At 44.9% G+C, this 16,770-nt stretch overlaps 1 protein-coding gene across 3 annotated transcripts in view; it reads left to right on the top strand.

Annotated features, from left to right (window-relative positions):
- The window catches only part of SNTG2 (syntrophin gamma 2), a 442,273-nt gene that overhangs the window by 233,657 nt on the left and 191,846 nt on the right, over positions 1-16,770 (top strand). The gene's annotated exons all lie outside the window — the stretch shown is intronic.

Genomic DNA, 16,770 nt, shown 5'->3' with positions numbered 1-16,770 from the left:
TTTAAAATGAACTAAAATTATAGGCCAAAAAAGTTAGATATCTTTTGACACACAAGGCGTTAGTTTTTAAGGACTTGATGTTACACAGAAGTGCTGTTTTAGTTGCACTTCTATAGAAAACTGTGGAATCAAAAACAATTCTCCACCCTCCCCAGCTACTTTGGATAGTGGTCTGTATGACCATATGCCCTGCTAAGGTTCCTTCCCTTCCCTAAACCTCATTTTCCCCAGGTTCCACCCCAAAAAATCTCCAGGTATTTCCTAACTCATAGTTGACAACCCTAGCAACAGCACCTTCCTTACACTTTAGGGTTGCCAAGTCCTCAGCTCTCACTGGCAGGGAGTGGAAAGGACCTTTCCATGAGTGGTGTGGGGTGATGTTTCTGATGTGATATCACATAGAAGTGATATCTGGCATTTGGGGGTGATGCTCTGGTATTTGGCAAAACTCCATGGTTACCATATAATTTTGCTCAGAATACCAGAACATCGCCGTGCAACATCTCTGGCGGGATGACATCACTTCTACACTAGTTTGGTGTAGTGGTTTAGTATGCAGTCTCTTATCTAGGAGAACCAGGTTTAATTCCCCACTCCTCTGCATGCAGCTGCTGATGTGACCTTGAGTTAGTCACATATTCTCACAGAGCTGTTCTGCTCAAGAGCAGTTCCGGGAGAGCTCTCTCAGCTCCTCTCAGCTTGCAGGGTGTCTGTTGTGGGGAGGGGAAGGAAAAGGCAATTGTAAGCCACTCTGAGACTCCTTCAGGTAGTAAAGGGTGGGGTATAAATCCAATCTCCTCTTCTGCATCTTCTTCATAATGTCATCACATTGGGGGCCTTGCACTGGGTAGTGGCTGTTGAGGGCAAGGCTTCCCCGACCAGCCAGCTGGCCAGTGGCTAGTAGGAGCCCATAAAATCGATAGATCCCCCTGGGGGTCAGCAGTTATGCTTACAGCCATTTGAGTTTCCCACCAGAAAACAAAGAACAGATGTCCAGGATCTTTAAACCTCAAGTAGGTTAGAACTCCTTCAGTGTTTCTTTTCTATTCTGTACCCTAGTCCTGAAACTGTATTTACTCTATTTGTTTAAGAATGCATTGCCTGGATTCCTAACCGCATGCCTTGTTTCTGGCTCATGCTATGAACACAGTGTTTTGACAGCTCCATCTGGCTGCTAAAACAGAGAGGGAGATGGAAATAGGAGGTGTGGTGGCTACTGAAGGGAAGGTTTCTGAACCCCATTTTATGGGGGGAGGGGAGTCAGGAGGGGTTTCTACTGAGATAAGCAGATCTTCCACACCAAAGGAATGACATCTGTCCTAGTTTCTGAGCAGGACTACAATCTCTTGCTCACTCAAGTGCCATTTGCCTGAGGGGGGAGTGAGAGTAGCCAGCTGGATGCTGGGTCAGTAGCGTCACACAGACAGTTTACAGTTTGGTATTATATCTTTGCTTACAACAGGGACTGGTAGCTATGGCCCCCTTCCATACTTAGCCCTGGTTCTCTTCTTCCATTTGGCAGGGAGGTACTGAACATAAAGTCAATGCTATATAAATGTTTAATGACAATGTGGGTTCATGCTGAAAGTAATGACATAAAATGCCAAGCTAAAGGAACAGATGAAAGAGTAATGCCAAAAAAGCAAGGAGGATTTTTTGGGAGAGAGCATGATCAAAATTGTAAGAGTATAAACTGTTCTCTTCAACCCACATTGTTTCTATTTAGAATTAGTTTTTAAGTTGGGGGGAGGGGGTTGTGCTATTATGTTAGTAATTTTATGATGAGGACTCTGTACATGTTTAGAGCATTTAGTGTTCACAGTAGGACAGAGTTTGTAAACATGCTCAGTTTTAAGAGTGGCTTTTGTTGTGAAATTAAATGTTCAAAAAGAGGCAGAGTATGAAGCATTTTTGAAAGTTTGATATCCTTGAATTAAGACAGCACAATGCTTATTCCTCTTTCAAGATAGTCCAATTAAAGCTTAATGGGCATAAAGTGAGAACGAGGCTTAATATTCTGAAAGAATCATCATTTTTCTTTTTATGTATGGAATTTTTTGCAATAAAATGTGTGGGTGTGGTGTGTTCCTTTGAATATGTTTATAGGATGAATATATGCAACTCCTGAGTTCTGACTGAATATTTACGTATATTTGCTACTTACTTTTAAGCAGGACTTTTTTTGTAGCAGGATCTTCTTTGCATGTTAGGCCCCACACCCCTGATGTAGCCAATCCTCTAAGAGCTTAGGAGTTCCTGCTACAAGAAAGCCCTGCTTTTAAGCAGACTTTCCTCTCTCACTCTCTATGAGATTGCTTTGTGGCATGATTTTTCAATTCTGCCCATGTAAATAAATCTTTCGTCACACAATACAAACTAAAACACACTCACAGAGACATATAGTTTCTCTATCAAGCCTGGATAGCAGAGTGTCAAATGGGATATAACCTTGCTAGTTCATGTATTCTGCAGCAGGCAGCATCACTGATTTTAACGAGAGAACATTTCTGAAATATTTAAAGATGTGAGTGGTTGAAATAACCTGTGCTGGTTATAGTTAACCAAGAGAATAGTCTTCTCAACTTGCCACCTTGATAAGCTGGTGTAGATGATTGTCAGGGCCAGATTAAATCCTGTGGAGGCCCTTAGGCAGTCAAAATCTTGGGGGGCCCCCTCCCAAACTATCTCCAAGTCGGAACACCTGCCCCACTGCTCGGGCCCCCTGCTGCAGCCTGCAGGCACCGGTGGCTTAAAAGGCATTCCCCCATTTTTGCGCCACTATCCCCGGACTCTTCCCTGCCTCCCCCACTCCCTCCATGGCCCCATTTTCCCCACTGCTGCTCTCTCCGGGCTCTTCCCTGCCTCCCCCACTCTCTCAGTGGCTCCATTTTCCCCGCTACCGCTCTCCCTGGGCTCTTACCTGCCTCCCATTTTTGCTGCTGCTGCTCTCCCTAGGCTCTTCTCTGTTTTCCCCACTCTCCTCACAGCCCCATTTTCACTGCTGCCACTCTCTCCAGGCTCTCCCCACGGCCCCATTTTTGCTGCTGCCACTCTCCCCAGGCTCTTCCCTGCCTCCTCCACTCTCCCTGCAGCCCTTTTTTCGCTGCTGCTGCTCCCCCCCAGGCTCTTCCCACCCCCAAGAGCATGAGAGAGGGCGTTTTCGCACTGACCTTCAAGTGGTGCGACCACCCTCCTCACGCCGGCGGATCTGCAGGGATTTCGCACCAGAAGCGCCGGCGCACCCAAAAGAGCCGGCGACTTCCGTCGCGAAACCAGCTCAAACGTTTTCCTGCTTCTTGGCGGTTTCCGTTTGAGCTGGTTTCGCGACGGAAGTCGCCGGCTCTTTTGGGTGCGCCGGCGCTTCTGGTGCGAAATCCCTGCAGATCCGCCGGCGTGAGGAGGGTGGTCGCACCACTTGAAGGTCAGTGCGAAAACGCCCAGAGAGTTAGCGAGCTGGGGCTGGGCAGCTGGCCTCCATGCCAAGCCTCCATGCCCCCCCCCCCCAGAAATTTTTGGCTACAGTGCTGAGCTGCGGTCAACAGACTAGGGGAACCAACAGCTAATTAACAGCACATTTAACCATAAATCAGTCTCATGGTTACTTATATTCTTACAGATGAAATACCTAGGATGCTCTCTGTCGCTCCATCGCTAAGTTGCTCAGCACAGCAGAGCTGCCCCTCCTGCATGGGATTCTATTGGTGGGGGTTGGGGTGAAAGAGCGATTGAGACCCAGAGCCAAAGGGAGGGAGGGAGGGAGGGGGAGCAGAGCCTCACAGACTCCCAGCTAAGCCAGTCAGACTGAGCCAGCCAAGGAAACGGCTGCTCCCGTTGCACGGAGGTCCTTTCAGTGCCGGCCTTTCTCAGCTTCAGTTTGAAAACAGCTGATGCCCACCATGCATGCCTGCTCCGCCCCTCCTGTGCCACCGCCAATCACCAGCCAGTCTGCACAGGATGTCAGCAGGATGCTGGGAAAGAGTGCTGCCTGCTGGGAAAGTGAGTTTCAGAGTCACGCCATGAAGGACGGCAAAGGGATGCACAAGGAACATGCTGACCATGAAAACGGGCAGGGGGAGAGGGAAGATGGCCCGGGGGCCCCCCAGAGTTGCGGGGCCTGTAGGCAAGTGCCTAATTTGCCTAATGGTTAATCCGGCTCTGACAATTGTTCTTAGTGGCAGCCATCACTCTACTTTGACGCTACCTAATTGCTTCTGACACTTTCAATGGAAAAGAACAAGCCATGCTGATGAGAGCAATTCATTTCTTTAGAGAATTCTCTGGTTAATAGTACCCTTAGTGAAAGATATAGGTCATAACTTGATTTATAACATCAAATGAGTGGACTCTTCACAAGCCAGAAGTTAATTAGCCCAGTTATTAGCCAACTTGAAGTCAAAAGTGTGCTGGAAGCTGGCAACGGAAGATGTGGTCTGTGCCCTTACTTATGGAATGTATCAATGTTAGCTGTAGGAAAGTCTGCTACTGATTCCATGAAGATATCTTCATACAGTAGCAAATTTCCCTAATCCCCAGCAACTAACCAATCTATACACTACTAGCAAGCTGTGGAGCCTAACTGTGGATACTTAAATACATAGACCGGGGCCACATGGGCACTAAACAGATGTTTCTGCAAACTCAGGGCCCTTCCTACATTTGCAGAAAAAATCTGACATAAAAAAAAACAGTGGGGGTTTAAATTCCCCTCTGAGGCCCCTGGTGTTGGCTTCATGGCAGGCCAGGAGCTGTGCTGGGCCTGGCAGCAGAAGCCAGGCAGCCTTGGGAGTAACTGGGAGTTGGAAAGAACAACAGGGAAGGAGGAAAGACTCTGCCAGCTTGCCTGGAGCTGCTCTAGGAGAGTTGGAGAGAGTGGCAGGGGGAGGGAAGACACTGCTGGCTCACCCAGAGCTGCTCCAAGACAGCCAGAGAGAGTGGCTATGGAGGGGGAAGCCTCAGTGTGGGAGTGGGGCAAAAGAGTGATGGGATGGGGGCAGAAAGAGAGAGAGAGAGAGTAATTGTGATAGGGGACAGAAAGAGAGAAAGACAGAGAATGATGGGATAGATGGCAGAAAGAGCGAGTGATGGGTAGTTGGTAGAGAGAATGACAGCCACAGGGGAGAAAGTAAGAGATGGGGTAATACTAGGATGGAGAAAGAATGGGAAGCAGAAAATAATGGGTTAGGGGTGGAACTAAAGCGGGGGAATGCCCCCTTCCTGGAAGTTTCTTGGATGTTCCCACTTGTATATTCTTGTATCCAGAAGACGATTCATACTTTATTCCCATTCTCAGTATTTCGGTAAGCTGATTTTGCAAAACACTTTTTTCTTGATTGAGTTGTGATCACTTTTTTCTCTTCTAAAAGTGTTGCTTTTTGCAGCAATTTGTAGGGGTCCTACTTTGGTTTTGAGACACTGGGGGAGTTTATTTCCTAAACTCCACTCCCTGAAAACTGACACGTGGTTTTTCATACTGACAAATGTGGCTTTGGGATGAATCAGTGTCTTCTTTCCAGACCAGCCACATCACCTAATCACTTTTTCTGCTCTCTGCTAATCTGCTTGATAATGAAGCTGCCTTCAAAGAAACATTTGATACGGGGGGTGTCAAACTCATTTGTTATGAGGGCCAGATCTGAAATAAATGGGACCTTTTTCGGTCGAGCCATGTTGGGCCAGGCCATGTGTGTACCTATTCAAGATTAGGTAGCAGAGATATAAACAGTCAAACACAAAGATTTTTTTAAAAAAACATAAAACATACTTAAAACCAGGGCTTTTTTAGAAGCAGGAATGCACAGGAACACAGTCCCAGCTGGCTTGGTGTCAGGGGGTGCGGCCTAATATGCAAATGAGTTCCTGCTGGTCTTTTTCTTCAAAAAAGCCCTATGCAAAACAATGGCAACATCAAGGGGCGTGGCCTAATAGGCAAATGAGTTCCTGCTGAACTTTTTCTACCAAAAAAGCCCTGCTTAAAACATTAGCACTCGTTGGTCTTAAAGGTGCTTTCTTTGTATCTCTCCCATGGGATCCAGGGATCAAAGGAAGTTCTATCTCCTTCCTTCCATCCCCAGGAGTGGGAGGAGCCTCAGCCAATAGAAGGAAGAGAGGCTTGGCTCAGTTGCTCTGCTGAGCAATTAAAAGAGCCTGGCAAAGCAAGCTCTCCCCAAGGAAGGCGCCTCAGCCAATAGAACATAAGAACATAAGAGAAGCCATGTTGGATCAGGCCAACGGCCCATCAAGTGCAACACTCTGTGTCACACAGTGGCAAAAAATGTTATATACACACATACACTGTGGCTAATAGCCACTGATGGACCTGTGCTCCATATTTTTATCTAAACCCCTCTTGAAGGTGGCTATACTTGTGGCCGCCACCACCTCCTGTGGCAGTGAATTCCACATGTTAATCACCCTTTGGGTGAAGAAGTACTTCCTTTTATCCGTCTTAACCTGTCTGCTCAGCAATTTCATCGAATGCCCACGAGTTCTTGTATTGTGAGAAAGGGAGAAAAGTACTTCTTTCTCTACTTTCTCCATTCCATGCATTATCTTGTAAACCTCTATCATGTCACCCCGCAGTCGACGTTTCTCCAAGCTAAAGAGTCCCAAGCGTTTCAACCTTTCTTCATAGGGAAAGTGCTCCAGCCCTTTAATCATTCTAGTTGCCCTTCTCTGCACCTTCTCTAAAGCTATAATATCCTTTTTGAGGTGCGGCGACCAGAACTGCACACAGTACTCCAAATGAGACCGCACCATCGATTTATACAGGGGCATTATGATACTGGCTGATTTGTTTTCAATTCCCTTCCTAATAATTCCCAGCATGGCATTGGCCTTTTTTATTGCAAACGCACACTGTCTTGACACTTTCAGTGAGTTATCTATCATGACCCCAAGATCTCTCTCTTGATCAGTCTCTGCCAGTTCACACCCCATCAACTTGTATTTGTAGCTGGGATTCTTAGCCCCAATGTGCATTACTTTGCACTTGGCCACATTGAACCGCATCTGCCACGTTGACGCCCACTCACCCAGCCTCAACAGATCCCTTTGGAGTTCCTCACAATCCTCTCTGGTTCTCACCACCCTGAACAATTTAGTGTCATCCGCAAACTTGGCCACTTCACTGCTCACTCCCAACTCTAAATCATTTATGAACAAGTTAAAGAGCATGGGACCCAGTACCGAGCCCTGCGGCACCCCACTGCTTACCGTCCTCCACTGCGAAGACTGCCCATTTATACTCACTCTCTGCTTCCTATTACTCAGCCAGTTTTTGATCCACAAGAGGACCTGTCCTTTTACTCCATGATTCTCAAGCTTTCTAAGGAGCCTTTGATGAGGAACTTTATCAAAAGCTTTCTGGAAGTCAAGGTAAACAACATCTATCGGGTCTCCTTTGTCCACATGTTTGTTCACCCCCTCAAAGAAATGCAACAGGTTAGTGAGGCAAGATCTTCCCTTGCAGAACCCATGCTGAGTCTTCCTCAATAACCCGTGTTCATCAATGTGCCTACTCATTCTGTCCTTGATAATGGTTTCTACCAACTTTCCCGGTATTGAAGTCAGACTGACTGGCCTGTAATTTCCCGGATCTCCTCTGGAACCCTTTTTAAAGATGGGGGTGACATTTGCTACCTTCCAGTCCTCAGGAATGGAGGCAGCTTTCAATGAAAGATTACAGATTTTTGTTAGAAGATCCACAAGTTCAACTTTGAGTTCCTTCAGAACTCTCGGATGTATGCCATCCGGACCCGGTGACTTATTAGTTTTTAATTTGTCTATCAGTTGTAGGACCTCCTCATTTGTCACCTCAATCTGACTCAGGTCTTTCAACACCCCTTCCAAAATTAGTGGTTCTGGGGCGGGCAAAAAGTTCTCGTCTTCTACAGTGAAGACGGAGGCAAAAAATTCATTTAGCTTTTCAGCCATTTCCCTATCCTCCTTCAGTAATCCTTTTACCCCATGGTCATCCAAGGGCCCCACTGCCTCCCTGGCTGGTTTCCTACTTCTAATATATTTGAAGAAAGTTTTATTGTTGGTCTTTATGTTTTTTGCAATATGCTCCTCATAGTCCCTTTTTGCCTGCCTGATCACAGTCTTGCATTTGATTTGCCACAGCCTGTGTTCCCTTTTACTAATCTCACTTGGACTGGTTTTCCACCGCTTAAAGGAGTCCTTCTTACCTTTTACAGCTTCCATTACTTTGTTTGTTAACCACGCAGGCCTTTTCTTATGCCTGTTTGTGCCTTTCCTAACTTGTGGTATGTATTTTATCTGAGCTTCTAGGATTATATTTTTAAATAGCGTCCAAGCTTCCCCAAGGGTTTTGACCGTATGTACCTTTCCTTTCAGTTTCTTCCTCACATGCCTCCTCATCTCAGTGTATTTACCCCTTTTAAAGTTAAACGTGGTTGTGGTGGTCTTTTTGGACAACTCCCTATTTATACAAACCGTGAAATCAATAACATTATGGTCACTGCTCCCAAGCGGCGCAATCACTTTTACATCTCTCACCAAGTCTTGGGCATTACTTAGGACCAAATCCAGGATCGCCCTACCCCTGGTAGGTTCTGAGACCATCTGCTCCATAGCACAGTCATTGAGAGCATCAGGAAACTCAATCTCTTTCTCTCGACCAGAACACATATTGACCCAATCAATCTGCGGGTAGTTAAAATCACCTATTACAACACAGTTTTTACGTTTAGCCGCTATCTTTAAGCCTTCCATCATATTATAATCGTCCTCTCTCTTTTGATTTGGTGGGCGATAACAAACTCCCATAGTTAAATTTCCTTTTGGGCCCTCTATTTCAACCCAAAGCATTTCTAAAAGTGAATCTAATTCTCTGATCTCAGCCTTACTGGACCGTATATCCTCTCTGACATACAGAGCCACCCCACCTCCAACCCTTCCCTCCCTATCCTTCCGATATAGCTTATATCCAGGAATCACCGTGTCCCACTGATTCTCCTCATTCCACCAAGTTTCTGAAATTCCCACAATGTCTATGTTTTCTCCCAACACTAAACATTCCAATTCACCAATTTTACTTTGAACACTTCTAGCATTTGCATACAAACATCTATAATTTCCCAGGCGAGCTAGGCCCGCCACCTTCCTCCTGCCGCCTCGAGACACTGGCAGACAGTCCATATTGTTTGTCACCTTCACAGTGGACAACTCCGGTCCGTTACCCGGTAGAAAAATAGCAGCTAACCCTTCATCTCTTTGAGACGAGTCCTCCCGAACCAGAGACATTTCATCTCCTGTCGGCTTTCCCCCAAGATTTAGTTTAAAAACTGCTCTGCCACCTTTTCGTTTTCAAGCGCCAGCAGCCTGGTTCCATCCGGGGACAAGTGGAGACCGTCTCTTTTGTACAGCTCCCGCTTGTTCCAGAAAGCATCCCAGTGCCTAACAAACTTAAACCCTTCCTCCTTACACCATCGTCTCATCCACCCATTGAGACTTCTAATTTGTGCCTGTCTCTCCTGCCCTGCACGTGGAACAGGTAGCACTTCCGAGAAGGCTACCTTGGAGGTCCTGGCCTTAAGTCTCCTGCCTAGCAGCCTAAATTTTTCCTCCAGGACCTCACGACTGCATTTCCCCACATCGTTGGTGCCAACATGCACCACGACCACAGGCTCCTCCCCAGCACTGTCTATCTACTACACGTGTAATGTCCGCTACCTTCGCACCAGGCAGGCAAGTCACCATACGGTCAGTACGCGGTTTCGCCACCCGGCTGTCTACTTGCCTAATGATCGAATCACCAACTACCAATACCCCCCCTCTCCCCCTGCTCAGGGATGGTTCCTTGGCGTGAAAGGATTCCCGCTCACCAACCGAAGAAGAGGTCCCTTCTGAGGGCGCATTCCCCTTATCCTCAGCACGGTGCCCTGTTCCCTCTCGACCCTCACGCTCTCTGGCAGCAACGGGGCTGCTACGTTCAGAGCGGGGCTCATCTAATACGCCCCCGAGAGTCTTCCCCAAGTGCCTAACTGACCGTCTCTGCTTCTCCAGGGCAGTCACCTTGGCCTCAAGGGTACGAACTCGTTCCCTGAGGACCAGGAGCTCCTTGCATCGAGCACACACCCAAGACTTCTGTCCTTTGGGCAGATAGTCATACATGTGACACTCAGTGCAAAACACTGGAAAGCCCCCAACCCCCTGCTGGCATTCTATCTTCATTGTATATATATATATTAAAATATACAGTCCTCTTTAAATGCTGTTTAAGTGGCTCCCCTTCTGGCGGGTCAACTTACCTAAACTTACCTTATTGGGAACTTACCTTATTTGGAGAACAAGGAAGCCAGGGATCTGGGTTCCTGCTCCTTAGGGAGCCCCTAGGCGAAGAGCCACAGGCCTTTGGCAAGGCGCAGCTTAAAATGCAAAGAGGTGGAGCAGAGGCACTCCTCAGCAATCACTCTCAATCAGCAGCAATCACTCTCAATCTCTTTCACCCTTAAGGCAGTCAACCAAACAAAGAGCAGTCAACCAAACAAAGAGCAGTTCCCCAGCTATCACACCTTAGAATTTTAGGCAGCCCCACAAACCTTAGAATGTAGTCCTTCAAAACTCAGAAATTCTCAGCAATTTCTCCAGCTGTCTCAGCTATCAGAGCTGCTCTGCTCTGCTCCTCTCAGACCTCTGTAGAGAAAATAGAGAAAATAGAGACTTTGCTTTGTAGCTCCTGTGTGATAGCGTAAACTTTGCAAAGCAAGCTGTTATGCAGAAGGAAGCAAGAGAGAGGCAGAAGGAAGCAGATGACAGCCAGTTGCTCAGGGGGCCTGATAGAAGCCCTCGGAGGGCCTGATTTGGCCCCTGGGCCACATGTTTGACACCCTTGATTTGATACTTTCCTTTTACCTTTAGAATGACTGTGTTCAAAAATTGAAAGAGCAAATGGATCCAGATAATTTATGGAATAAGCAAGCAATAACTGTAGCAAACAGGTATAGTTTTCTGGTGAAATCACATCATTAATTCCAGCTTCGTAACTTAAGAAGAAGAAGAGGATATTGGATTTATATCCCGCCCTCCACTCCAAAGAGTCTCAGAGTGGCTCACAATCTCCTTTACCTTCCTCCCCAACAACAGTCACCCTGTGAGGTGGGTGGGGCTGGAGAGGGCTCTCACAGCAGCTGCCCTTTCAAGGACAACCTCTGCCAGAACTTAATAGAGTAAATGCCATCTTCTCATTTGCAAAACACCCCCCCCCCAAAAAAAAGCAATTCTTGACACACTGATGAAGACCAGTGTTTTTATTCAATGTTTATTGGCACAAAAATGGCATATATATAGTGTCTTCCAATACCAACATTGTTTTGTGGCAGTTGCTGTAAAAGTAGATCGTATGTATCCAAATAAAACAAAAATCCAATGGCACTTGAGACTAATAAAATTTATTCCACTACAAACTTTCATCAGTCTGAGCTCTCTTCACCAGATGCATGAAGTGTATATTCATAAGGCCTATTAATTTAAATACCTTCAAACAATGTATCAGTATGCAGCATGCATTTAAAATGGGATTGTGAAGTTTTGTTAGCAACTGTGATTTTCCAGAAAATGGTGTTTGAAATGACAACGATAAGTAAGATATAACTGAAGTGGTTACAACATATCTGCCTGTCAAAATGTACAAATGGCAGGAAGAGTTACATATATTAAATAACAGAGTTTTTCCCACAGAAAGTTTTTATTCACAGATGTTTATACAGTTCTCTGTCAAAGCTAGAACTAGTGCATGAATTGTAATCAAGATAATACCTGTTGAAAAAATGACTTGGAATAAAAAATATAAGGGCAAACTAAATCTACCAACATAAATTGTTTGAAAGTTACCAAGTTTGCGCCATCTTCTGGGGTTTTACAATCATATGAGATGGCTAAAGGGCAGACAGTATAGAACTTCACATACCCAGAAAGAGAGAAAATCAATTTCTGTACCCACAGGAAAGAATTAATGGAGCAGAAGGCTATTAAATAATAGATGTTTTTATGGCTCAGAAGCTTTTAACACAAATCTAACATAAGACTATAAGGGCAGCCATCTAATTCAGCATTCTGCTATGGTAGCCCGTCATTTGTTCCTTGAAAGCCTGCAAGCTGGGCATAAAGACTAAAGATTGTGGTAAAACTATCCTCTGTTAATTTGCCGAGCCCCTTGTACATCTGTTTAAGCCTGTGGACATCACCAGATCTTAAATCTACCACTGATCAGTCTCATAACATGCCCTCAAGTTCCAGTATAAGGGAACAGGGTAAAAAGTTTCTTCCTACCCACTTCTTACAAACCACACATAATTTTGTCACTATTATTTAAGGTTTAAACATCTTTTTTTCTAAGATTCTTATGTATTTTATGTATTTTATATGTATTTTATATATTTTATTGTATAATTATAATTATTAATCTATCATGAATGTATTTAAATGGATTCTGTTGGTTTTTATGTTGTAAGCCGCCCTGAGCCCACCTCGGTGGGGTAGGGCGGGATATAAATCGAATAAAATAAAAATAAAAATAAAATAAAAATAAATAAATAAGCTCAGGATGCTTTAACCCAGTCTCCTGGGGAAGGTGCTTCAACCCTGTGATCAACCCTGATTCTGCAGTTTTTCCAGCTCCAGTATCTTTTTTGAAATGTAGTGACCAGAACTGTAGTTATAACAGGGACTTGTATAAAGGCTTTGCTCTGCTCAGTTTTATTCTCAGTCCTAAGTATGGAATTTTCCATTTTTAATTGCTGCCATGCATGACTGAATTATCATCAGGCTATCAGCCATTACCCCAAGATCTTTTTCCTGGTCAGTCTCCACCAGTTCAGACTCCATCAGTATGTATTTAAAGTGCATCACTTTACACTTACACGGAACCTAATTTCCATTTGTCTCCCACTCACCCACTTCAGACAGATTCTGGATCTTCTCTGAATCCCTTTCTAGAAATTAAGATTACATTTTCTAACTTGTTGGAAGATAGGCCAACTATAGCAACAAGTTCACATTTTGTACTTAAGAACCTTTGAATGTTTATATATAAAAAACATTTCTATGACACCATTACACTTAATTCAGGGTCCCAAAGGCAGCAAACATGATGTGTGTGTGAGTATGTGTGTGTGTGTGTGTGTGTGTGAGAGAGAGAGAGAGAGAATGCCCTGATGTGGGACCACCAAGGACATCCAGGGCTGCTGTGTATGGTCAGGCAATGGCAAACCACCTCTGAACATCTTTTTTCCTTGAAACCCTACAGGGTTGCCATAAATCAGCTGTGACTTGATAGTGAACATATATATATGAACATATGAAGCTGCCTTATACTGAATCAGACATTTGGTCCATCAAAGTCAGTATCGTCTTCTCAGACTGGCAGCGGCTCTCCAGGGTCTCAAGCTGAGGTTTTTCACACCTATTTGCCTGGACCCTTTTTTGGAGATGCCAGGGATTGAACCTGGGACTTTCTGCTTCCCAAGCAGATGCTCTACCACTGAGCCACCGTCCCTCCCAAAAATTTCCTTGAACATATGAAGCTGCCTTATACTGAATCAGACCCTTGGTCCATCAAAGTCAGTATTGTCTACTCAGACTGGCAGCGGCTCTCTAGGGTCTCAAGCTAAGGTTTTTCATGCCTATTTGCCTGGACCCTTTTAGTTGGAGATGCCGGGGATTGAACCTGGGACCTTCTGTTTACCAGATGCTCTACCACTGAGCCACTGTCCCTTCTAGTTAGAGCAGTTCCTCAGTGGAACAGGCTTCCTCAGGAGGTGGTGGGCTCTCCTTTTTTGGAGGTTTTTAAACAGAGGCTGGATAGCCATCTGATAGCAATGTGGATCCTGCAAATTTGGGGGGGGGCGGTATTTGTGAATTTTCTGCATTGTGAGAGTGTTGGACTAGATGACCATGGAGGTCCCTTCCAACTTAATAATTCTATGATTTTCTATTTGGGGTGGTGCGAAGGGATTACCCAGTTGAAGTAAAAACCTATAAAACCGTGTGCGCGCTCTCTCTCTCTCTCTCTCATTTAAAGCAAATAAAACATAGACACATAAATCACTTTTTTATTCTGATATAAGGCACTGCTTGCAGGGAAGGGCAGCGTAAAAGTCCAAATAATAAATAAATACAAAATTACAAAAAAAAATATCCAGGAATGATAAGAATTAGTATGTGAATGCCAAATGAAAATATTTTCTCTCAGTAATGGAATATGATAGAGGGAGACAAATGAATCTCACTAGGGAGGTTGTTCCAAAGTTTTGGCATCACAACTGAGAAAGCCCTTTAGATGGCAGGGGCAGCCAAAGCAGGGTCTCCAAAGATGACCTGAGTAGTCAGGTATGTTTACAGGGGATGTGATGACTTGACAGTTTTTATTTTATTCATTCATTTACTTCATTTATGGTATGCTTTTCTAACACAGACTCAGTTTTCAATTTATCTATCAGCCCTAGATATCATTTTCTCCAGTGGAACATATCTCTATTGTCTGGAATTCAGTTCTAATTCTGGGGGATCTCCAAGTCCCACATGGAGGTTGGTAAAATGAGGCCTAGAAGCAATGTCTGGGTGACTTGATACCACCCAATTTATGTGGCTCAACTAGGCCTGGCTGCTCACTGCTTTTCAACAGTAGCCTCCCTCTGAAAGCCAGGGTACTGTAGCAATTAGAACTTCAGAGAAGGGTTTGGGAGATCCAGGTTTGAATCATTGTCTTGCTGTGGGAGCTCACTGGGTGATTTTGGACCAGTCACATACCTAGTCTACCTGACAGGGTTGTTCTTTGGATTAAAAGGAGAAGAGAATAATATAAGCTGTTTTCTTCAAAGCCCCTTCCTGCTGCTCGCTATTAAGAGAACGACCCCCGAAGCGCAGAAGCAGGAGGATCGCATTGCTCCTGTAAGTGCCATGGGGGGGGGGGCTGGGGGCAGAGCACGGGGAGGTGCAGAGGAGCAACACGATCCTCCTGCTTCCATGCCCATTCTCTTAATAGCTAGCAGCAGGAAGTGCGGAAGCAGGAGGATCACGTTGCTCCTGTAAGCGCCACGGGGTGGGGGTGTGCGGAGCATGGCACCGTGCAGTGCCACAGGGAAGGGGGTGTACAGTGGGGCCCTTGTGGAGGGGGCAGTGGGCAGTTGGTCTGCCTGGGGTGCTATGTGCCCCAGAGCCAGGCCTGGCCTGGCTGCTTGCACTGTTCAATGGCAACTACCCTATGAAAGGCAGTGTGGTGTAGCAATTACAACTTTAGAGCAGGGCATGGGAGACTTAGGTTTGCTTCTTGTTGTGGAAGCACACTGGGTGATACGGTTGCCAGTCCCCAGGTCCTAGCAGAGGATCTCCTCTTTTCAGGGGGATTCAAATATTACATTTCTGGGCCAGGATGAACTTGTAATATGTGAATTGATATGCACTGTTTACTTGCATATTTACAGTCTCATGAGTCATAAAAGAAAAATGTCTGCTATATTTCTGCTGTTTCATAAATAGTTCACATCATGGCACTAGGTTTGCAGCCTGGCTGCCTGCCCCCCATCACTAGGGCCCATTAACAGAAAACTTTATGGAATAGCACAGGGCCAATAAATTAAAATAAGTAGGCAAGATGATAGTGTTAATAGTATGTCAAGTTACAGATGACGGAGTAATGGATTCACCTTTCTGGGTGGGGTGCACACCCTGGAATGAGAAGGTTTATAGCCTGAGCATTACTACTTGGTGTTCAAGTAACAGCAGTGCATTTTGCCAATTTTGGTCTGACTGTGGTCCTTTTTTCCGCTTGCACAACATTTTGACCATTGTCACCCTTGAATTACTATGCTACTGTTTAGGTCACTGTTAAGACCTCTGTGTGGCCGAATGAAGGCATCTTTGTTCAAAGGACCTTTTCCCTCTTTTAAATACTACTGTAGTACCACATGATTGGACAAATTACTTTAAAACAGGGGTGGCCAACAGTAGCTCTCCAGATGTTTTTTTGCCTACAACTCCCATCAGCCCCAGCCATTGGCCATGCTGGCTGGGGCTGATGGGAGTTGTAGGCAAAAAACATCTGGAGAGCTACTGTTGGCCACCCCTGCTTTAAAAGAATGAACAAATACTACTGTAAATAACATCATTTGGGCTTATTGTTTTTGTTGCTTACATCATATACTATGTATTATACATGTGTGGCTATTGCTCTTCATTTTTATTGTTTTGGAGTTTTATGGGGCATTTGTTTTGCTGCTGGTTGATAATAATGGCTCTTAAATAACGATTTTTTTTTGCCAGTTCTATGCAACGGTACCAAGTTTTCATTGTTATACAGTATTACAAAGACTTGTGTGCTATCTAATCTATGACTGGAAAAATGCATGAAATCCTTTCCATCATGTTGTTGATATTGTGACACATGGCACAGTCTTTCTATACACCCTGTGTGCTTGTCCAGTACTTAACAGGGAGCTAATTATAGCCAAAAATCCAGACTAAAAAACTTCAAAAGATCACCTGACAAAAATATGGACATGATGTTGTCACAGATAAGCATGTGAACTCTCGATTTGAACGGAAAATACCAGTATGTGCGTAATGCTTTCCCAATAAAATAAACAGGAGTTTAAAATACTGGACTTCGTGCTGCTGCTGTTAAAAGAAATGTCTTTGAAGCCTATCATGGTTTTTTTCCCTCCTCCCTTGCTGTATGCAAACATAGATTGCCCTTCAAATTTTAATTTTTCAGACTCTGCCATGATTGTGGATACACTTGCCTTTATCTCT

This window comes from Heteronotia binoei, chromosome 1, assembly GCF_032191835.1.
Source record: "Heteronotia binoei isolate CCM8104 ecotype False Entrance Well chromosome 1, APGP_CSIRO_Hbin_v1, whole genome shotgun sequence".
NCBI classification, from domain to species: Eukaryota; Metazoa; Chordata; class Lepidosauria; order Squamata; family Gekkonidae; genus Heteronotia; species Heteronotia binoei.
The sequence above is the reverse complement of the archived record's forward strand: the minus strand, read 5'-3'. Positions and strand labels throughout refer to the sequence as shown.